Source organism: Apis laboriosa, unplaced genomic scaffold (assembly GCF_014066325.1).
Source record: "Apis laboriosa isolate Shangri-la unplaced genomic scaffold, ASM1406632v1 scaffold83_cov151, whole genome shotgun sequence".
NCBI classification, from domain to species: Eukaryota; Metazoa; Arthropoda; class Insecta; order Hymenoptera; family Apidae; genus Apis; species Apis laboriosa.
The window spans coordinates 449,675-472,870 of NW_025224581.1; the positions used below are offsets into that span (position 1 = coordinate 449,675).

Sequence of the window (23,196 nt, forward strand, 5' to 3'; positions counted from 1 at the left end):
CATTTTTCTTTTTTCTTTTCCTTTTTACATTTCCCTCGCGATCTATCGTGCGAAAGTAAGAAGCCCCGTTGCTCGAGCTATGCGTTTCCACGTCTGGGAACAAAACCATGATTCCGATCAAATTCGTTAATAAATATAATTGCCATCCTCGATACACGCAATTTTCGTTATTTTACCAGATTTATATATACGTATTTTTTTTTTTTTTTTTATTAGTTTATTTAGTCAATTAATTCGTATACATATCGTATATTCACATATGTATTAAGGGGACTAGAAAGAAATCTATTATTCTTTATATATACTTTAAAATTTGTAAATTTTTTTAAAAGTTGATTTGAAAAATGGATCACTAGGATGGAAAAAAAGAAGAGAAACTTTTGTTTTGAATTAATATATTTAAAAATTAATACGTAATAATAAGATTAAAAATAATATATTTTTTCTCTTAGATTAAAATTATTAAAGTATTCCAATCGAAATCAAAGAATTTAATTTTTTGCAGAACAAAATGAATTGTTAATAACAAAGTTTTCATCAAACTGTAATAAATATTCTTGTTGGACACCTGTTGTAACATCTCATCTACGCATTCCGCGGATAAAAACGATCATTAATTATTTCGATTTTAAATAAATCGTATCCATCTTATTTTTAAGTCATCCAAGTATAGATTTAGTTAGAAAAGGAGAATTTCAATCGTTCGCGCGGATCGAAAGAAGACAGCCAACCCTTTAAAGCCGAGAAATTTCACTTTTGTCGGCTAGCCGAATTACTCTATCCCTTTAAAACGCCTCGTCGCGGGCGAGAAAAGCTTCGAAAGTCGAAAGTCGGTCGCTCGGTTTAAAAGGAGGCGAGGAGCCTCCCTCTTTTCTGCGTCTTCTTCGACGATACCGCAGAAATTCAGTTTCTCTTGAGAAGAGAAGATGAAATTTTCTTTCGAATCTCGAAAGTCTATTCCGCTTTTTTTTTTTATTTTTTTTTTTTTTTTTTTTTTTTTTTTTTTTTTTCTATTAAAAGGAATCCACGATGGTATCGTTCGGCCAACGGTGGATTTATTCCCGTGGCTAAAACACGCGACGAGGATATTGCAAAAGGAATGAGAGGAAACGATCGTGGTCCACAGGTAGACCAACGGGCGATTTCTCGTCGAAATCGAGAGGGATGGACCGAAAGAAATGCACTCGGGTTAAGAAGAGGCTGCGAGGTCGACAAAGATCCTCGCTGCCACCCTCAAAGGGTTCCTCCGCTCGAATTCGAGCTCGAGAGACGGAAAGAAGGAAAAAAAAAAAAAAAAAAAAAAAAAAAAAAAAAAAAAAGGCAAGATATCGAGGAACGAGTAGCCTCTTCCCACTAAGATTCCAGCTTAGCGACCGAGAAAAAGAAGAATGAAACGTTTAGGAATGAGGGGGATTAAAAAAAACGATATGATGCGCGACGTTCCATGGAACTACTGTTCTTGTACCTATTTCGTTTTCTCTTAAGAAAATTTCTATCTAACTCTGCCTCTTGCAATCTGCAACTTCGATCGTGGACGATCTCGTGGAGACTGAGATTATCCGGCGAGTAATTTGGTTCACGATTAAAATTGAAATTACGATTTCGTGGAGGGAAGACAATGGGGGAGTTGCGATGGAAAAATTTCACGGAGGCCACGTCATTTTTGAGTCGAGTGTTCACTTTGTGACGACAAAAAGAAAAAAAGGGAAGATTTAAATGAAATAAATGAATGTATTCTTTTTTGTGGAGGAAAGAAGATGTATGAAAAATTTGATTTTGCAATTTTAATTATTATTATCAGTATATTTTTATCTTATATGAATTCACTCGAATGGAATAGAATTGTTCAATGATCTGATCGAATTTTTTTTTTTCTCAAAACTGAGATATTGACTTTTTTCATACGTAGTTTAACTACAAACAGGAAGAAGAAATTGTATTTTTAAGGACATTGCGATTTTTCACAACTGGACAAATGTTAAAATCGTTGTAGTGTAAAATTAGAAAAATACGACATATCAGGTTTTACCAGCCGAACCACAGAAATAGTATCCGTAAATGCAATTCAGAAAAATATCCATATACAGGGTGTTAATATATTCGTGGTACAAAGAAAACGATACAAAAGTTTGTACACAAAAATGTTGATTATTTATTTATCGAATTAGCTGAATGATGTTAGATGAAAAGAACTCTATCTTTGCCACTCCTTTTAACAAACTTAAATTGTTTATAATTCATTAAACGAGACGACATTTTTATATAACAATTTTCTTTAATTTCGATCCTTCAAAACTATATATCCTTAACACCTTGTATATGGATCAAAAATGACATAACCTTCGTCATTATCAATTCAGAATTAATTGATTAGTTAATTTTTTCATAAATGGATAAAATTATCGAGAAAATATTCACAACTCGTCCTGGAATAAATACGTATTATATAAAATACAGACGAAGTATTTTCAATTAAAAAAAAAAAAAAAAAAAAAAAAATACATACGAGAACGTCTTTCAAAGATGAAAGGTTGACTGGACAGGATCGAGAATATCAAGATTCACCGGGCAATTTATTTCGTTGATACTCGAATGCGAATGACCGACAGAAGCTCGCTAACACGAGCACCATCAATGGTTAAAAGCATCTTAACACAGACTGATGAGAATACGAGGTTAGTTGTATGTAACTGTCACTGCACTCGGTCGTCGGCGTGTCATCGAGTCGTGTATCGTCGAGGGTAGTCACGGTGCGAAACCGTGTATCGTTTCATTATGAGTGAAGCAGGACGGATACGATTCATACCAGGGACTGTACTCTGACGAGACGCATTTAACCAGTTGGGCCATTTCAAATATTGGTTACAAAATATCTTTTGCAACTATATATAGATAAACTATATCAATCGACTATATCAACACTAATTATTTGACTCTGTTTTGGTAAAATTATTAATTATTCAGAAAACGAATTGAGTTAATTATTTAAAACAACGTATTCTATATAATTCATTCGTTCAACATCGATTTTTCTCGAATACCAAAATTATCTTCTCTTGAATTTCTTTTCAAGAAAGAATTATTCCCCTGTCGCACGTTAATTTTTAGTTACACATCGTATATGCGCGATGCGTCCGAGTCGGGGAAGGAAGAAAAAGGGAACAGGCATCGCGGACACGAGCGACGATCGAGATAAAAAAAAAAACGATAAAAACAATTTAGATACGAAATATAATGAACGAACGTTAACCTCTATGCTCGTATATTTACAATTATCATCGAGATCGCGAACGAGATTCCAACACGTTTCGAAACATCGATCGATCGGAGCACCGCTGCAACCAGCTCTAGTTACTTTAAACCGTATTCTTAGCGAGCGAACGTAATGAAAGAACAAGAAAACGAACGCGAAAGGGACACAATAAGGGAAGAGGCAAAGTGCAGAGAGAGACGGAGGAACAAAGAAACAATCGAGGAGGAAGAGAGAGAGAGAGAGAGAGATGAAGGATCGGCGGAGGGAAAGAGGGGAGAAACGAAACGAGTGAAGCGGCAGCGAAGTATAGTTGTCGACGAGGAGGCGAAAATGTACGTACGTACGTACGTGGCTAGGTGGAAGGGAAGTTAGAGATGGCAATGTAACAGGGCTCTCTATTCGCGCGGCAAGCACCACGGGCCCCCCTGCGCTACGTGTTTGATCGCGATACACACGTACAGCTTGAGGAAGCCTGTGTGCACACAAATTCCGGGGCTTGTCTGGATCCGACTAGCCGACTGTGCACGTTTTTCGAAATATAGGAAAGTTATGAAATATCGTGAGCGCTGCGAAACTTTTAATGCGAGGTCCGGTGGCTTGCTTGCCCCTCCCCCTTCTTCACCCTTTCTCTCTCTCTCTCTCTCTCTCTCTCTCTCTCTCTCTCTCTCTCCCGACCACCTATATAGAATACACCTGGCCGTGTATAAGCCGAGCCCTCTACCCACCGACCGGCATGGGGTGGCGCGGATAACTTTTTTATTAAAAAAGTTTTTCGAAATAAAAATCAGACGCGATCCGCGGTGGGGATAGACACGCGGCCCCCCCTCCCCTACACCCGTACACCCACGCTTGCTCAAGAATACAGAGCCAAGCCCGGCCTTCTGCCGCGCACAAGTTTCCGCTCGCATGCACGGACTGGAATTAGGGACGCGCATCTGCCGGTAACTCACGATCGTTTATTCATCGCGAAAGGGCTAAAAAGGATATAAGTACGTAGTTTTTTTTTTTTTTAAGTTTTTACCTTTAACAATAATAAGATTTATTTCGAATCGAAATAATAAATCCATACTTGTATTATACGCTCTGCTTGAACAGAGTTTGAAGAGGGTTTAGAAGAATTTAGAAGAAAGGCTAACGCGGCATTTTCTCCTTCGAAACAGATCTGGCCTTTATCGAGTTCGCGGCATTTATCCTTGGAAACGCGCGTCTTTCGTTGGTAACATTTGTTCGGCGCGTAAATAAAATTTTTTCTCCGATAGTCGATGCGCCCGAAACAAACAAACCACTCAACGAGTCCGGCGAGCGAAACGTCCCGGAGGCACCTCCTCCCTTTTGATATGGGTCAACCAAAACCGAGCCACCGCTGGCCCCCGTGAGGCCTCATCCCCCTGCACCTCGTCCACGAATCCGCCGGTGGATTCCCTCGCGCGCACACCGACAAAACGAGGATCGCACGTGTACGTGTGTGTATATATGTGTATATATATGTGTATATATATGTGTATATATATACACATATATACACACACGTAGCAAGAAAAGGACGAGCGTGCGTACAATCGGAGAAACTGCGAAAGAGACGGCGTCGTGAGGCGGAGGGTAGCCCGAGCCAGGAAGAGGCCGAGGAGCGAGAGGCGGCAGAGGAGGTGGAGAAGGAGGAGGAGGAGGAGGAGGAGGAGGAGGAGGAGGTGGCGGAGGATGAAGAGGACGGAGCACAGGAGACGGAGGAGAAAGAGGCGGAGGAGGCAGAAAAGCGGAGGTGGCTCGTTCGGGGGATCTTTATCAAAGTCAACGCACGCCGGTCACCATGGCAACGAAATTGGATTTTTTTTTCGAAGTTTTTTCGGCCCTTCTCGCCGGCGCCCATTCCCGAAGGGGGCGAGAGAGGAGATGGAGGCTCGACGGAGGAGATGGCGGTGGCAGTGGCGGCGGCGGTGGCGGTGGCGGCGGCGGCGGCGGCGGCAGAGGGAAAGTGGTAGGAGAGATCGGAGGAAAAGAGAAAAAGAGAGAGAGAAAGAGTATCGAGAAGGTCGGGGAGGCTCTGACGAACGGCGACCGGGGAAGCCAATAATTCGAATTGAGAACAGCCAATGGCCGTGCATCTGATTTTTTGTCGTATCATCGTCGAGGTCGTCCGCCCTCTCCCTAGCCCCCGCTCCGCTCCCCCACCCCCGCCCCCCTCCTCCGCCCGCCGCGGCCGCGCGACGAAAGGGGCCGCTCTGCCTCGCTTTTTGTAAAATCTCCCATCTTCCACCATTGTGTGTATATGTGTGTACGTGTGCGCCTCCACCACCACCACCATCACCACCACCACCACCACCACCGCTATCACCTCTCTCTCGTCCTTCTCCGTCTTCTCCTCCACCTCCATCTCCGCCACCATCTCGTTCTAGCTCTACGTCGTCCTGGCTCTCCTATGGTGTTTTGTTGGATATATGGACGCCACAGGACGCATCTCGGCAGAAAGCCTCGAGTACGATGATACCACCGAGGTATCACGGGCCATGACCGGGACAAGCTAATCGTTCTGTGTCTTCCTCGGTTTAACTATCTCGCTCGAAGTAAACGCGCCTTTTCAAAAACGATCCTTTCGAGTTCGCACTTATCGTTTGAAAGCTCCTTTTCGAATATTACTTCGTTTCGTAGATTCGTACGGATTAATCGCTTCGTAGAGAAGAAGGGGGTGAGAAGCATTTTAACCTTCTGTGACCGTCAAGCGAAATCAGATATGTATATATATATATATATATATATGTATATACAAGGAAAAGTTGAAATTGTCCTAGATATAATGGTACATACATCGTTCGAAAATAGCGATCTCTATTTAACCGTGTGAACTTTCATTATAATTTCTATGACGTGGGTGGAAAATTTGGAACGGGGCAAATATAAATAGCCGCCGGACGATATAAAAACACGTTGATTTTTGCTTCCGTGTGCCGAAGACTGGGCCACGTCCTTCGCCCAAAGTCGTTCAAAGAGCTTGTTTTCGAATTTAATCCTCTTGCTAAAAGCGAGCGAGGCCCGAGAAGCGTGGCCACCATCCTTTTCAGAATCACGCGGGTATCTAACGCGTATATACCGACCGAGCCGCGTGCACGTATATATCCCCACTCCTCCCCACCGCTCCCCTTGCCCACCCTTTCCTTGCCGGGCCGACGTAGCGGCGCGAGTTCAAAGCCTCGAGAGCAGGAAAGAGTGCGGGAACTTCCGGTGGAACGATCCAACGAGTCGGCCACATTCCGCGGCGGCAAAGTTCGAGCCGGTCGGAGCCCGAGGCTCGCCTCTTAATGACGCCAGAATCAACGGCGGAAGTGTGCTTTAGAGTTCTCGAGCACGGCTCGAAGCGATCGAGCCGAACGGGATCGGTTGTTTGCCCGGTGAAGCCGTTTCGTAAACAGCCTGCCCCCGATACAAGTCTCGCCATGTTTCCAGAACGGTTCGCGCGCGCCCTCTTCTTCTTCGGGCGAAATGAATTTGAGGAAGGGGGGCGAAAATGCCGCCGTTCTAATTTAACGTAGAATAATTTAAAATAGAAGAAAAAAAGAGGAGGGGGGGGGGAGAAGGAAAAATCTCTTGGAAATAATATAATTGTAATTGATGTAAGGAGAGGAGAGGTTAAATTTAAAAAACGAAGCGTTACGTGCACGGACTCGGTTCTCGTGAAAGTAAGATATACGCTATTGATCGGTGTTAACAACCGGAAGTAACACGATACGCTATTGACACGTTATAAATAAGAAGGGGGCAAGGTAGAGGCGCGTGGTTCGCGAAGCTTTTGCACACCAGAGACGCGATTAATCGTCGGTTCGAGTACTTTTTTTTTCTTTTTTTTTTTTTNTTTTTTTTTTTTTTACATTACACCGTGAATTACTCGCAGGATCGCGTGAGCATCCCGAAATTATTTAATAAGCATGCAGCACAAGCGTTTGTTTATGCGCCTTCCCTCTTCTTTCTCTCTTTCGTATGACGGCTCTATCGATCCAGAAAAATCCTGTGAAAACGCGGAAACGTGTGAAACGACGAATGATCGCGCAAGAAGGCGTTCGATATTTTATGAATTATGGAATACGAGGAATTATATATATATATATATATATATATATATATACGTGTCAATGTTTCGATATACGTATGCATTATTTGCTGTTTTTTTAATAGCCATTGTTATATCATTGTAGCCGATGATCGTATGTAAATGATTAATCGACTTTTTGATTCATATATTTATTGAATTCTCTCGAATAAAATTTTAAATATGTTTCTCAGAAACGTTATGTCGATCATAATCATTTCCCTTTTTAATTAGTTACCCACCAATAATTGAGAAACATTTTAATAAATATAATGAATCGAGAAAACTTACAGTGCTGCGAAATTATGAAATTACTAAAGAAATCTACAATCTTGAAATGTAATTGTTAATTCTTTTTTTTTTTTTTTTTTTTTTTTTTTGCTTGACGATATTACGTATTCGCTATTAATTCGTGCTTCGAACATTAGAATTTTAGTATTAGAAATTAGATGTTGTGAAAAATTTTGTTTCTGATGTAAATTTAAATAGCGATAAAATTTTATATTCCTCGATCTAATCAAATCATTCTACGCATTTCCTATCATATCTAAAGAATGTTCCTCGATGATAGGCATGATTGTCTGACCTTTCCTTCGATTGTAATTTAATATCGCATAAAATGCAAACAAGGGAAATAAAAGAAATAATCCGATGCATCTCGTAAAAACTTTAAACCTAGATAAAGCGTAGTTTTTTTTCATCGAATCGAGCGAATCGTTTCCATATTCATCGCGAGAAGTTTAATGATTTTTACCGATAAAACATCGCATCGAGCGATGCCTTGACGTCAACATATATAACATCAATCGCTCAACGCACAGTTTTTCCCGAGGTCAGGTTTGGTATTTTACTGATTTCGAGCGTAAGCCAAGAATGAATTTCCAAAGAATCGGTCGTTAAAATGCAACAGGTTTTCGAGACCTACCGGATGGAGATTCTCAATCCGGCAGAGCATTCCTCCAGAGAGTAAAGCCTCTCCCTTTTTGCAGCCTCCGGATGACCCGTGCCTTTTACACTTTTACTTCGAGTTCGCCGCGTTTAATGAGAATAACAACGATGGCCGTCAAACCGTTACCCAGAATAGAAGTGTTCCAATTCACTTCTCTAACCTTTCCCATTGTCCTAGAAAATCCATACGTTTTATATTTCACGTCTAATCTTTCTTTCTCTTCCACGATTTTTCAAATTTCTTTCGACGATATATTTAGCACGAGTTTATTAAAGAGAATTCTTGGTATATACATACAAGGATTTTATGTAATTACAGATAATTACAGATCATAGATAATATTTATAAAAATTGTATATGATTGCATTTGATTGAATATCCTGTTAAAGAAAATGTTTGATTAGATGGCAAAACCCAAAAATAATGGATACGATGAATCGTACGTATGTATGAAATGAAATCTATTAGTTTGTACGAAATAATAGAGCACGTGTTTATCATTAAGAAGAAAAGGAAGGAGAACAAATTGTATTTGAAAACAATGTTTCTTTTTTTAAAGTTGAACAAACTTTAAAATCGCTATGAATATATTTCGTACCCGTTTTTATTTGCTATATTATTCCAATCGTACGTGATTATCGTTAACTGCTCGTAAACTTCTGGTGGTGTATAATGCAATGACCAGGCATATTCTGTTCGGTAATTTACATAAAAAGCATTACATGATTTTTCCGAGCAAAAAAAATTGATCAATATGAAAAAAATTGCGAGTTTTTAAATAATTAATATATTATAATTTTATCTGACCATCATTATTCATTCTATTTTTTATTTATCATTATTAACAATTACAATTAAACTTGTGGAAAAAAAAAATACTTAATTTATTATGCATAAAGTATTTTAATCGCTATGTTGTAAGCGTGTAGTATATAAATATTAATCTATGATTAAAGTAGAAAAAAATTAAAAAGATTCGTGTTAATCAATAAATCTTAATATACGTAGATAATCATTCGTAGAAAAATTTTTATAGACACGCTTCACGTAGAATTCGTGAATTCTTTTGAATAAGAAAAGAATCGTGAAACATTTGTCAGAAAGTTTTGTTACACTTTTGTTCCACGATTTCAAATCATAAAAACGGAACTCCAACTCGATAAAGACGTTTGAATTTTCTAATAAACAAAAATCATCTCTTAATTTCATGTTCGTATATATAAACGCATCGAAATCGCGTCGAAATTGCGTATCGAAATCAACGTAACGAATGTTCCCCAGTAAATCCTTTGAATAAATCTGGTCACGTGACTACTTATCAATCCGCAGCATCGATGGGAAAGAGAAAAATCGAATCCTCTACCAATCGATTCGCACAGCTGGTTTTCCAACACTCGCACGTACTACGCATGGAGAGACAGAATAAACGAGTTGTATACATGTGCGAGCATGTGTGAGTGTATAGGCTACGTACCACGCGGGACAAGCAATGGGAATGACGCTCTCCCAGGCGCTACTGATACTACTGAATGAACTTTGACATCAGTCCTACTTGAGTGACAAATACGAATATTATTGCGATCTGATATTATTTTTTTTTTGTTTTTTTATATCATTTTTATATACGGATTTACAATTGCACTTTGTGCTATGTGTAATTTATAAAAATATAATATATGCGGGTAAAAATTATTAACGATTCGTCTTATTAATTATTGGATAATTTATCGACTAAAACAAATGTAGTTCGATACCGTGAATCGATCGGAAATCATGCAACTATCGTTCAATCAATTCCATTACTAGACAGGATTGGCAGAGTACAGCCGTATATAAGTTTTGTGCGAACGCAACGAGCGTACGCGTAGCGTATGTTCGAACGCACGTGTGTAAGTCCGTCAGCTCCCCCCTTCCAACAAACGCCACTTCCCCTCCTTTCGCGGCTCTGACGAAACTCCCGACTCTATTGGTCCGACCCTCACCCTTCCCCGCACAACCACAGACGACTCATTCCATTCAGTCACCCGTACGAATTCAACGCTACCACGCTACAACCATGCCGCGTGCTCTCTTTCCTTTCTCACTCTCGTGCTTTATCCTCTTTCTTTTTCTATTAACCGTAGTTATATCTCTCCCTCTCGCTTGTTGTGTTGTTCGTGGTCTGTTTCGATCTTTCTGCTTCGTTACCTCAATAGCATGCTCTCTGTCTATCGTGCGACGCGCACACAAGAGCAACATGCGTCGCGGAAACGTTCGCACAGGTTTCTAACCTGACCTACGCGTTGCACGGCCAGGGGCGAGAGATCCCGATGCAATGTCATCCTGTTAAGGAATTCGCGTTTCCTTTGAACATCCATGGATACGTTCCGGCCGTGAGAGGTCAAAATACCGATCGTAAGAAATATTATTTTATAGCTCGCGATATTAAAAAAAATATATATATATATATATATATTTATTTATCTTGTCTCGATTTTCACGAAGAAAAAGGTTAAAAATAAATATTTTTACGTACGTTTTTTCGTCGATTGGACGAAGTCACTTGTTAGAGCTGCGCGACACATTCGTTAATACGATGCGAAGATTCATAATTGTTGAACCTTGGGGTCCGAAACGGGAATCACTTATCGTTGATGTCACGCGGCACAAATTTGATTCGAACTCTAACGGCTCTGTCTCGACACACTTGGCACAACTTGGAAACTTTCTACGAAAACACGCGCGAAAAAAAATTCGATGTTTTGATCAGTTATTCGCGGATCTGTGACCACGGGTCCGAACGCGATCGCGGATCGAAAGGCGACATTCGATTACACTCGATCTCGCGTGTAAAAATTGACGAATACGAATTGAAGATAATGTGGTCGAAAAGATTTCCAACGATATCAATGAATTTCACAATGAGGAGGTGCGCAGAAAAAAAAAATTAGAGATAACAATACACGGTTTCCGCCGAGTCAGCGGTAAGATACGCTACAAAACATAGTGTTCAAGTTAAAATAGTCGACTATAGTCTCTTGAGGTCCGAAGAAGCTCAGTTGCCTTCGTCGCGCGCAGAGATGCGCGAGACCGCTGTTTCTCCCTCCCTTTCCCACTCTGTCTCTTTCGTGTTATCCGTCTTACTCTTCCTCTTTCTCTCTCCGTTTTCTCTTCGTCTTTTTCGCCGAGCGCGATTTCTCTCTTTCTCTTTCTTTTTCTCTTTCTCTTTTTCTCGCTCGCTCGCTCGCTCGCGCCGCTACTCCTGTACCCTTTTGTCCGGAAAGAAAAAATTTAAATCGAGAGAAGTCATATCCCCGATTGTGGTTACGTATGAACGCAAAATCAGAATAACAAGAAATTTAACCGTGCTATTTTGAATTTTATTCGACTCGTATTCCTTTTGATCGCACGACCAATCGCACGAGATAAATATTCGAGTGAACTTTTGCGGAAAAACAATTCGTCGAACGCGATAACAAAGGTCAGCGTTCGTTACGAGACCATCGAACAATTCTCACACTCACTAGCTCGTCGAAATTTAAGTAAATTTGTTTAGGAATAGTTTATGTCCAATACTTCGCGTACTTAATACAGATGCAACACATAAATGTCACGTTAACTTCCCGTCGACGTAAATTTTATTGCGCCACCGATGCAAACTCCGATGCAGAGAGTTCAATACACGAGAAACGATACCAACAATGCTCCCTATTCATTCTCTCGTCTATGTTACGTATTTTTTCCCCTCCTAGCGGTCGCGCCCGAATACGTGAGATCGCTGAAAGGAGAAGCTGCAAGCATGTTTTTCCTAATACACGTATATATTTGCAACGATACACGCACGTTTCTACACCAACTCACATTTTCGACTTCCGTATGTTAAGTGTGTATACGTATACGCATACGCACAACTGTCCCCTTCTCCGCTCCCTATTCTCCCAAACGAATATCGCGTGTATATCACTGGAGTGCGAGCGAGTCGGACAGATATACAGAGGGAAAGAGACAGAGCGAAGAGATAGAGAAAAAGAGAAAGAGAGAAAAAGCGAGAGAGAGAGAACAAATAATGATTGAAAGAGCGAGAGTGAGAGAGAATTAAAACGGAGAAAAACAAAAAGCAAAGATGAGTCTAACTTGCAAGCGACGAAAAAAAAAGAAACGTACGACAGAAACATGGATGGGTGGCGCGGAGGGCGAGCGCGCTCGAAAGGGCGCGAGAAAAGGGCACGTGCGACAACACGACGAAGGGCGGTTCGCGCGCGCAATCCTTTACTTGCCGGTGTGAAAAGTGAAATGACAACACGCACTTCGCGCGTCGTTGACTCTGACAACAGGGTACCCGTACAGGCTGGATACGATACTGTGAACTCGGCACGGTTCGTAGCCGAGCGCTTTTCTCAAGAGGGCGGGAGGCAGAGGAGAGCGAGAGAATTCGAAAGAGCAAGGGAGAACGAGGGAGGACGAGAGAAAGAGAGCGCGCGCGAGGAAGAACGCGAGAGGTCGGTGGTAGGAGTCGGCGGGAGGGGCCGGAATTCTCTCTGTTATAGATTAAAATTTTTTACGGGGAAGATATTGATTGTTGCTTTTTATTAATGTAACATTAAAGTGGCGCCGCAAAAGTGGGGGGAACTCCCGCCGGCGAGTCGATGCCCAATAGTGGGGAGAGGTTGTTTGGAGTAGGGATCGAGGCTGAAGGTAGGGTAGAGTAAACGACATAGAAAGACATGGGGGAAGGGGAAGCGAGGCGCGGGAAGACGCGTGGTGGGGTTACTCCGCGAAGAAGAGAGAGGAGAAGAGAAAAGCAAGAAAAGTAAGAACGGCCGCGCGCATTCTGGAAAACGGGCGGCAGGAGGAAGTAAAAAAGAAAGAGGGAAGAGGATTTCGCGAGGAGGCGAGACAAGACTAGGCACGGAGGAGGTGGATGATCCAGGGCGGAGGTTGGGGGGGGAGGGAGGGGGGCTCGAAGCGGCGGAAATAGTGCCATAAATACGAACATTTTTCGTAGCGTCTTGCAGCCCTGTTTTGACAATCATCCCCTCCACAACTCTCTGTCCCTCCGTCATGCAATTCTCTCTTTCTCCTCCTGCGCGGCCTTCTTCCCCACGAGACTATCTCCCCTCCCCTCATCTCCTCGACAACCGCGCTTTTGGATCTTAAGCACGCGGATACACGTATATATCGCGACGGCGGACAACGGACGCACGTAGATGTGATGGTGGTGGTGGCGGCGGTGGTGGCGGCGGCGGTGGTGGTGGCGGTGGCGGTAGCGACGACGAGGACGACGAAGATGACGAAGAAGACGAAGAAGAAGAAGACGAAGAAGACGACGATGCTTCGTTTTACGCCCCTTTACCTCACCTACCAGTCACCCTTTTCACTCTTCCCTTCTCTCTGCTGCCCCTGCCAGCCACCTATTCTTCTACTCACTTTGACATTTTTCGCGAGTTAAGGCCCGCTCGAACTTCGCGGAAATCCATCTTGCGCTGGCTCGAAGGAGTACTACCACCTTCTCACTCTCTCGTTCGCTCTACCCGCTACTCTTTCTCTCTCCCTCTCTTTCTCCCTCCTCGTCTATCCCAAACTCCACACCCGACACCCGTCTCTCCTACGACGGTTCTTCCTCCTACTACTCCGGCCGCTCCGCTCTTCCTCTTTCGTTTTTCTTTTTTTCTTTTTTTTTTTTTTNTTTTTTTTTTTTTTTTCTTCGATTCTTCTGCCTCTCCTTTTTTCAGGGGGAGCAAACCGAGAGACGCGAACGGCGGATCGATTCTTCGTTTCGAGAGGTCTGCAACGAGGGGGAGGGTGAACGAGAGAAGCACGAAGGAGGGCGGATATATATATATATATATATATATATATATATATATGCGTGGAATTCCATGAGCCTCGATAATTATCGAATCATCGATGCGAATGATCGACGTGTACAACTAATTTTCAGGTCATAAACAAGTATACGATCGACTAATTGTCCGGTCGTTAATCATCGATAGGTAGGTGTGGTGTGCGTGACCACGATTAATCGTCACGAGCTCGTGTAGAGAAACTACTCGCAGTTTCGTATTACACGAATGGCGCGATCTGTATAGGTTGCGTGGCCCATGTAACTCTGCACGCCGGTCTGTAACCTTATACCTCGTGCTTTACTACTACACGTACAATCCTCGTCGATTTTTTTCCACTCGCGGATTAGCCCGTCTTTTACGTCCAAATCCAACAATCCATCTTTTACTTCGCTCCTTCCATTATGATAGTTTTGTATCAGAAATTTTATATCTTTTAAAAAAAATGCTTGGAATATATCTTGAAATAAGACGCGCAACATGCAAATATAAAATTCGTTTTGACTCTGACACAGGTAAGCAAGTCAATTGTAGCTTCGAAACATTGGTGGATCGGTCGTATCCCATTGCCTGCGTGACTTCCGGATGGAAGTATACAGGAAAGAAGCTCCTTTCTTCGGGATTGTATTTCATCGCGGCGAAGCGTTGCCTCGCCTCTGACTTTCGTGCTGTACAGTCAGAAGCCCTACAAGAAATATAGAAGGGAGGCGAAACTACATATAACCATCGATCGATTTAAAGGCTGTTTTCGTTATCAACACAAAAGTTGGAGGATCGTAGTACCTATGTCTTTCCAGTTTTCACTTCCACAGGGGGAGTTACGTAAAGACTATTCTGTCCAATTAAGCAAGCAGACCGTTTCCCTCTTCTTTGGCTTTATTTAGCTTGCTCTTTCATGGGGAACTAATTCGCTAGTGACGCTTTTGCATCGTTATCATAAGCATTAGTTAGATTATCTCATGTACATTAAAAAAAAAAAAAAAAAAAAAAAAAANAGAAAAAAAAGAGATTGCAGAGGCAAACCACAAAGCGTTAAAGTACACTCTACAGAGAGCTTTTGCGGAAAAGAAAAAAAAAAAAAAAAAAAAAAAGAAAAGAATAATGAGTATACGATTAGAGAAAACAAAGAGCTCGACGATCTTTTCGAAACTTCCGATAAAACTCGACGACGTAATACGCGAGGAACCTACCGGTGGCGTTCCGTTTCGTTGGACAGGACGCGCGTTTACCAAACGGCGCGACGTATCTTATCGCGTTACGGAAAGGAATTTTGATTAGGAGGCAGCTCCTTTCTTACGACGGCGACGACGACAACTCTGCAATGCGACTCGATGGATATGACTACGTCGGTTTCGGTGTAGTGTCCCCCTCCGTTCAAAAACCATCAGGAAATAAAACCGTGGAGGTAAAAAAAGTGCACGGCAATCCGTAGGGAGGGAGGGAGGGAGGGATTTATTAAAGCGAAAAAACGATATCAGGCGGCCTTCTGCTTTCTCGTTCATCACAGTCCTCGGCAGCGATATATTTTCTTCTTTCTTTTTTCGAATAACGAGCATCATCGTTATGGCTTTCCCCCTCTCCTCCCCCCCCCGCCTCAGCATCCTACCGCCTTCTCTCCCTCCCCCTCCTCGGCCCCCTCCCGCCGCGCCTTCTTCCCTCGTCTTTCCGCCTTTCCACTCCTCCCACTCCCTTTGTTCGTTCGCAGCGAGTGAACCGAGTCCAGGTTTAATTCTCAAAGCGATAGCAATTTCCAGGCGCAGGAAAAAAGGAATAAAGGGGGAGGGGAGGGGTGGGGTGGGGTGGGGTGGGAGAAAGAGCCACCCCTGTCATACTCGATCGATCCGACCTAAGCAATTAATCTATTTAACCTTTCTATTCTGCCGCGCCGGAAATAAAGGAACGGCGAAGGATTAAATTATTGCATACTTGAAATTCTAAAGGGATCGGGCGGGAAGGAGGGAGGGGGGGGAAACTGAGCCAGCCATCGTTCTCGGAATTGCGAAACGAGGGAAGGGTGGCCTTTTTAACGATGGATGGGAACGGTGGAGACACATGGTGTGTAATAATTATAAAGGGATATATCTTTTCACCGAACACGAGAGCGCGTCAGTTTCGTTGTAACGTTCAGATTCGAGTTTTATACAATACTCGTCGTGTCGCGAGACAAGTATCTTGGTCTCATAAGTTTCGAGTATCGTAGTTAATATATATTATATGGATATATATATATATATATATATATATATATGGTGAACGAAGAAATTATCTTTTTCTTTTAAATGAGTTATATAGACTCTGTAAAATTTCTTTTTATCGAGATATTTTTCGATACTTATAAACGAATGATTTATTTTCTTGAAATAAGTGATTCTATGTAACAAATGAAATTAGGAATTTCGTTGCTAAAGTATAGTGAATTATTATGTATTAGATTGGTTTTTATGTGTCGTGTTTTTGAATAGATATGATTAATAAGTAAAGTTCATAGATCGATATGCTCGAAACGAATGCAGATAAATTTAGTTTCACTTACTTGTGATCATCGTACGAGACCACTCGATGACACTTGTTGCAGCGTCATTTCGTAAAGTCTTTTTCCCACCCTTTATGATCCTCGACACGATCGATCCCGTTTTCAATTTTGTTGAATTGCAATGCGTGCAATTTTTTTTGAAATTCATACGTACGCTCGATGGAAATATTTCGAAACGCGCAACTAAGTGCACCCATCTTCTGCTAAATTGACTTTTGAACGAGTATTTTGCGTAAGAGTATTGACTATCGAATTTCTATTCGTTAACGTGTAAATTCGGTTTGGCGATTTTTATTTGTAAGGATCAACAATGTTATTCTTTTAAATCATAACGTCGGTGAGAAAAAAATAGGAAATTTCAAAATTTCAAAATTCGTGATCGAAGAGTAGAGACGGGAATGCTTTCTCTCGGTCTTTGAAGTTTTAAGATTACAATATTAATGTCAATGTCGAGTATAATTGCGTTCCACTACTTTTGAAAATATATATATATATATATATATGACCGAATTATTTTTAAACTCATTAAGACATCGACGTCATTAAATAATGAAAATTAAATAAGTTTGGATCGATTTATCAGCCATTATATTTAATATCCTCGATTCGTAGTTTGAAGATCGTATATTTATTCTCCACGAAATTTACGAAATCTTATAATTGGATCAAAAGTAACTAGATTACTAGAGGATTGAAACTTATCTAGTTAACGTTATTGCCAACTGCTTAGTCGAGTTGGTGAAAAATTATCTAGTTATCAACGAGTTGTATATATATATAAGTTGTATATCTAATTTTATGTTATCGATATTAATATTAATGATGTCAATAAAAATTCACGATGACTGTAAGTAATTGGAAAAATTTTTTGCTGCCAATAATCAAGAAAATGATTTATACCGGCTATATAAATAATAGCCATTATTTATTACAATGGCAGAACAATTAAAAATTAACATTTTTTAATCACATTTCTTGAAAAATGTTCAAAATTTAATGATCCTATTCTTCCATTCAATAAAAATTCATTTTTATTCAGTTTCTTTCTTTAAAAAATATTTTTAAAACAAAAAATAATTTGAAAAAAAAAATCTTTTTTATCTTTTATGCGGTTATATCACCATGCATCTGTACATCCTGTATAGCGTATCCACCGTCTAATACAATTATTACCACGTCACTCCAGCTTCCTTTCATTATATGTAAAGTATATTTTAAAAATTGAATGGAAATCTCGTAGAAGCAATTCGCTTTAATTTGCTTTTTGTTTTATACATCAATTACAATTAGAATCATCGTAAGACGTATCAGAGGCAACGATCTCCCGTCATATTTTCAAAATTCCCATTGCCTATGCCCTCACACTTAGCAGACAGAGATTCTTCCACGTTGTTCGTTCGGTCCTTTTTGCTCATCGTCGCGAACGAGTTCGAAGTGATGCATCGCTCCATTTCGCCGTACACCATATAAATTTTAATTTTGACGCGACACGAGAAGATAATGGCGCCTCGACGAGCCTTTTCGATTTCTCCTCTCTTCGTCGAATCCATGCGATCTATGCGAATGAGACAGGTGATCGATCGAAGATCACAAATATCATCACGTGTGTTCATTGTATAATGTCAATCCCCGTCATTAGAGTCCCTTAACCTTTCGACGAGTATTTTTCGTTTTATTCAAAGTAGATCTTGATCTTGGACTGCCTTCTTGAACGTGCCCTCCTCGTTGTTTCCATTAACTTTTGGAAAATGAAAGTTCGAAATGAAGTTTCAAACGTGTCGAACATATATTTATTTCTTCTTTTTTCGTTCAAGTTTGCAGAAATCATTTAACTCGCAATACGTAAAAGTGCAATATTTAATCAGGGTGGTTATTCTAATTTTTCGAGAAGAATATTTTTTATTCACATAGTATAGACAGATAATAATAGTGCAAGTTTTTAATAATCGTAAAAACAACAAGTCTAAAATCCACTAATTTAACTCAAAAAAAAAAAAAAAAAAAAAAAAAAAATTCATTTTATAAATTTGATGAAATAGGAAAAAGAATAAACTTCCTCGAGTTCAGTAAACAAATTACACGATGCCGCATCAGGTTGATCTATCAACAAATATCACGCTGATATTTAAGAACTCGGTATTGCAAGTAATACTGCACAAGCGTGTAAAGATGATTGTATTTGTTACGCGCAAGAAATATTGGAATTGCAAATATACATGGAACAGGTTCAACAATGGAATTGTCGGGAAATAAGTAAAGAATGTTTCTTGAAAAGTTATTTACATATTTGTAAATTTTAAAATCCGCTATACCATTAACGAAGATATACATATATATAAAAAAAAAAAAAAAAACGATATTTCTTACGTAACCGTGTACACTCGATTATTATGGTACGTATTATGGTACGTATCGTTATTCGTTCCTATGCATTACATAAGAAAATGAAAATAAAAAGAAAAAAAAAAAAAAAAATCTACTAATTCCGTCATTAATAATAATATAATCACAAAGTAAAGTTGAATCTTCATTTTTAAAACCTGATACATTATAAAATTCCCTTTACCATTAACAAATACACTTTTCATGTAATAATATTCCTTTATCTTTACGCTCGATCGATATCGTTTCACTATTTCTCTCCATACGGTCGGAGCAAGATAAAAGAATCTACCTATTCACCGATTTTGATTCGACGGAAAATTTTCAACGCGATATATAACGAGGCACGATTTCTTTTTTCGAAGATTTCGACAATTATTGCAAAATATTGAGAAAAATCACACGATTTTTTTTCAATTTCGTTAGCCACGGATACGATATTCAGACACAAGACACATACGATATTCAGACACATTCTCCTCGAATAGAAGCTGCCTCTCAATCTATATATGCTCGATCGCAAAATCAATTTGCAAAATATCGAGATAGCAAAATATCGATTTTTCCCTCTTTCTTCCTTTCTCTTTCTCGAACCTTTCGATTTCGTTAGCCGTGGACATATTCGTTCAGACAGGAGACGCAAGTTTTCTCCGGACGGGTGGAACAAAGGGTGTCTTTCAACGCGACATCGGTGCTCGGCATCTAGGCGCGTAGAGACGGCGACGACAATCGCAAAATCAATTTGCATTATTCGTTTAAAAGTGTGCTGGTCCGTGACGCGAGGGGAGGACGAGGCGGGGCGGGGCGGTAGGCGCGTAAGAGGGTGTCGAACGGAGGCAAGTGGCCCCGTCTGGTCGTCGATGCTCTCAAACAATCCCTTTTCCTCCACTTCCACCACCTAGCACCGTCACCGGGCTGCCCCCATCGCACCGCCGCCGCCGCCTACCCCCACCAACCCGCCCTTTCCTCCGCCGAGGGAACCTACCCCCTTCCGCGAGCCACCCCACCAACTCCAACCCCCTTTATCATACTTTTGTATACGTCCCTTAGCCGTCGAAGCCTATGCAACCCCCTGTCTTCCCTCGCTATTCTCGCGACACCCACCCCCTCCGTGGCTTTTTACCCCGCGCGCACAAACACTGCCCCCGTGTATTTCATTCTCTCCACTCTTCTTTCCTTTCACTTCGCCCTCCCTCCCCACCTCCCTCCATCCCGCAACGACGAAACGCAACCCTTAACCCTCAGTTTACTTAGGATTATCAACTTTTCTCATACTTGATTCAGTAATAAAAGTTATTTCGCGGATCGTTCCCTCCCTCCCTCCCCCGTTTTAATACGGCTCTTACTTTTCCTGCTCGTCCATATTTTTCTCAATTTTTTTCTTTTTTCTGGTAATTGTTAGTTATTATAGATGTTTCTAATTGGGAATATCATTTTTAATTTTGGAAAAAATTTTACTTTTCACGGATAATACGGTCCGAGAATTTTCAAGGAGGTGGAGAGAGATTCGTTGAAATTTTGCATTTGACCAGCTCCGATAGGTATCGGATCGAGTTTCGCTGTTCGAAAGAGCGAGACGCAGTTCTCTCGAGAAAAAAGTAACCAACTAGGGAAAAGTTTGGAAAAGCTCGAGACGGAGGGAAGAAAGATGTCTATCTTCCCCTCCATACCTAACTCGTTCGAAAGCTGTTTCGCTTTTTTCTCTTTTTTCTTGTTTCTCCTGCAAGATAAAACAACGTTTAAAAATTTTTTCCAAGTCCGATTTTCAACCGGCTTAACCGTCGAAGGAGGGAGGAGAACGTCTGCGTGGCGATTGGCAAACAGGGGCGGTTGAGAGAAGTTATTATCTCGAAAAATCAGCCTCGGCACGGTTTTCTATAAATCTTACGGCATTACCTTCCTCTCACGAGGCGGTGAGAGGTGGTACCAGTTAAATGGGAAAAGTTTTGCTTTTAGCGAGCCAGCTCGCGGGCTGCCTCCAACAGGGGAAAAAGAAGAAGATTGTTCCAGCCACGGGGTGTCGATGTCGTTTAAGATCGAAAATCCGCGACATCCGAGTATTGCTTTTCGCAAAATGTTCTTCCCCGCGCTCAATCATCGTAAGAGATAAAGAAATCTCATACTTACGCTCATCGGTTAATAATATTAACGTACGTATTCGGCAAGTTTCGAGTTATAGGTTATCTTTTTTTTCGAAGTTTCAAGATTTTGTTTCGTTGCCAAGTTTCGTTGTCCCAACATTCGTGAAAAGTGATGAAAGCCACGACAAATAAACACGATAGCTCGTATCCTCTCGCAGTTGATCGACTAATAATAATATTACTGGATCGATTGCAAATTATAGGTTATGTTCCTTTCTTCTAAGATACTGTTTCGAGCAAACCAAATTGCAATAGTAAAAATGAAATTTATCTGCCAATCTGCCCTCGTGTTCCGTTTTTAAATTTATCATTATCTAGAAAAGATGGAAATTATTATTAAGAATACGTGAAATAATGATAATATTAGATCAAATTTACACAAAGCAAAGAGATATCTTATTATTATTTTCCGGTTAACGCGCGAGAATGGTTTCATCGGGTCGCAGCATTTTATACCATAGTAGTTCTTTTATTTTTTTTTTTTTTTTTTTTTTTGTAACCCCGAGGCTCTTTTTCACTCGTTCAAATAAACAAATAAATAAAATGGAGCGCGAAATCACGACGATCGACGTATTTATCGCTCGCCATGGAATTCATTTGGGGAGCGAATGCGAGCACCTGTCGATTCCGCGCTTCTGTTTTCGAAAAATCCCGAGATCGCGGGATTCAATTTACCGCGTATAATCGCGCGCGGTGTCGTTTCAATTTCGACTCGCGATAAAAGTCGCGATACACGCGTTTACAACGACACGAAACACTGCGAAACACACCGTATCCATCGAGCGGTTTAATTAAGGCGGAACGTTCGCCGATGGACGTTTCCATTGACTGCGACTCGAGCAGCTACCTGAAATATGCACGACCCGTGGCTTTTTGGAGCTTGTTTCCCTTGTAGGAAATTAATTTTTTTCTTTTTTTTTTTTTTTTTTTTTTTTTTTTTTTCTCCATCCGTTATTGCCTCCATGCGCGAAACGTTTGACAAAGACGATCGAGCTAAATCTTGTTTTCGAAAGATGCTACGAATGTCTGAAAATGTATTTTGAAAATAATTTAAAAGTTGTTAAGAAGAAATTGTAGGAAAGGAAATGGCGAATGTGATATCCAAATTGTTGTTTCTTTTTTTTTTTTTAATTAATGATCAAATGATTTAAATCTTAATTAAAATCAATCGTAATTTAAATCTTAAATTAAAATCAAATGATTTAAACTTGGGTTTAATTTAATCTTCGTACATTCCTCTTTTAATATGTAGATAAGAAGGAGAAATAAAAATATTTGATGCAAAAGTGTTTCGCAATACTAGTTTTGCTAGTTTGCTCTAGATATATTCTAAATTTAAATATTTTCTTATAGTAATTTTAAAGAAATAATTTTATGAACCTTATCTTCGTTGAATGATAGAGACTGTTTCGCAATGAATTGCTAGTAAAGATAGATCGCTCGGAACCCTTTCAAATTTTTTTAATATTTAACAATTCTTTTTACTATTTTTGTGATTCGAAACTCACGAAATCTGTGTAATGAATATATATATATATATTTGTATAAATAATTCTCGAGAATATTATTAGAATGATATTAATTTTTACTTAATTGACCAATAATCGAATCTAATATCTAGACATAGATTCATTTTATCTAATTGGTACGATTTTATCAGTTTGTTATGATACACTCATTTACAAAATAAAAAAAAAAAAAAGATTATTATTAATTATAAATCTCGCAATCACTTGAAAGAATTTCTAGAGACCGATATTTGTTAAAATTTTAATTTTTTGACAGATAAATACTATTTAGAGAAAAAGAAAAAAAATAATAAACATTTCTACGAAATCTAGTTTTCACGAATCTAAAAATCCCGTCTCGATTCACTTATCATAATAAGATTAATATCTAATTAGATTTGTAGATCTTTTAATATATTAAATCGAATTAATTCACGAATATTTAACACCATAAACTGTATCTAATATTATTTCAAAATTTTGACGCGTTCTTTCCGTTATCGTATTTTACGATTGTCACATTTTTTTTT

At 40.0% G+C, this 23,196-nt stretch overlaps 1 protein-coding gene across 2 annotated transcripts in view; it reads right to left on the reverse strand.

Annotated features, from left to right (window-relative positions):
* Positions 1–23,196, reverse strand: part of LOC122719545 (zinc finger and BTB domain-containing protein 20) — an 84,753-nt gene that overhangs the window by 53,569 nt on the left and 7,988 nt on the right. Inside the window, exon 1 of one of the 2 annotated variants that reach the window (XM_043945470.1) lies at positions 10,796–11,124. The exons of the other annotated variant lie outside the window; for it this stretch is intronic. The gene's annotated coding sequence lies outside the window, so the exon portion shown is untranslated. Of the gene's footprint in view, positions 1–10,795; positions 11,125–23,196 lie in introns of those variants that run through there. 2 annotated transcript variants of the gene reach the window in all.